Genomic DNA, 1,300 nt, shown 5'->3' with positions numbered 1-1,300 from the left:
TTTTCAGAGTTGCTGATATTTTCTGACTCTTCATTCAAGCATCAGAGATAAAATATGACTTAATTTGACTTCAGAGTATGAGTTATTAAACACATCTGAGTTCAAAAGCACATGTGTACATTTTTACATGGATGTACCCATAAACCTGAAGAAAAAAAAGATCAGATATAGGGGTTATTATTTTAAGCTTAATAATTTGAAATAATTTCCTCTTCCAACCCAAATTTTACTTTTGCAATTTAATCTTCACATTAAAGTGTGTTACAGTAAAAGTCATGTTTATGAAGTTTAAGAATTAATGGCATGGGCACTATTTTGTGGCAGTGAGACCCGCAAAGGGGAGAGCTGGGGCTACGGCAGAAGGAGCAGTGTGGTCGGTGGTGGCGAGTCGGCCTGAACCGACCGCTGGGAGCGCAGCCTCGGCCTCTGTGACCTGACGGCGCTGGCGGGGCCTCGGCCGGGAGAGGATTCAAGATGACCAACAAAGAACCTCTTCCCAAAAAGGTTTGACTGAGTGAAACAGACTTCAAAGTTATGGCACGAGATGAGTTAATTCTAAGATGGAAATATTATGCAGCATATGTGCAAGGTTTTGGAGGGCAAGTACGCAGCTCTTAACTCTAATGATGTAACTGGCTCAAGGGAATCTGAGGAAAAATTAAAGCAACAGCAGCAAGAGTTTGCACGCAGGGGAAACAGGCTAGCGACCAAGGAAGAAGAGATGCAAGAGAGTACTACTCAAATCCGGTACCTGAAGCAGGTCCAGCAGCCCAACTGAGATCAACAATGATGGACCTAGCCAACAACTTGGTTTTCCTAAAAATGAAAGGTGAACTGGAACAGACTAAAGACATACTGGAACAAACCCAAAATGAACCGAGTGCCTGCAGGTTTATTCCCGATAGGAAAACAAATCATACTCCCCAATCAAGACTTCCCTGACAGTCCACCTACGAGAAAGCTGTGGTGGGACAGCCAAGAACTCGTTTTCACAATAAGACTCAGACTTTTTGAGCCAAAAAACCCACATTCTTCAACTGTCCAGCTTGTAATGGTTAATGTAAAACTTACTGGATGAGAACTAGGCGGGGCAAAATGGCAGACTGGTGAGCTGTATGTTTTAGTTACTCCTCCAGGGAAGTAGGTAGAAAGCCAGGAACTGCGTGGACTGGACACCACAGAGCAATCTGACTTTGGGCATACTTCATACAACACTCATGAAAACGTGGAACTGCTGAGATCAGCGAAATCTGTAAGTTTTTGCGGCCAGGGGTCCTGCGCCCCTCCCTGCCAGGCTCAG

At 44.3% G+C, this 1,300-nt stretch overlaps 1 pseudogene; it reads left to right on the top strand.

The window, feature by feature from the left end:
• The first annotated feature begins 474 nt into the window (after positions 1–474).
• Positions 475–942, top strand: LOC119533018 (annotated as a pseudogene).
• Positions 943–1,300: the final 358 nt, after the last annotated feature.

Source organism: Choloepus didactylus, chromosome 4 (genome assembly GCF_015220235.1).
Source record: "Choloepus didactylus isolate mChoDid1 chromosome 4, mChoDid1.pri, whole genome shotgun sequence".
NCBI lineage: Eukaryota > Metazoa > Chordata > Mammalia > Pilosa > Megalonychidae > Choloepus > Choloepus didactylus.
Note: the sequence above shows the minus strand (reverse complement) of the source record. Positions and strands in the feature narration are given on the sequence as shown.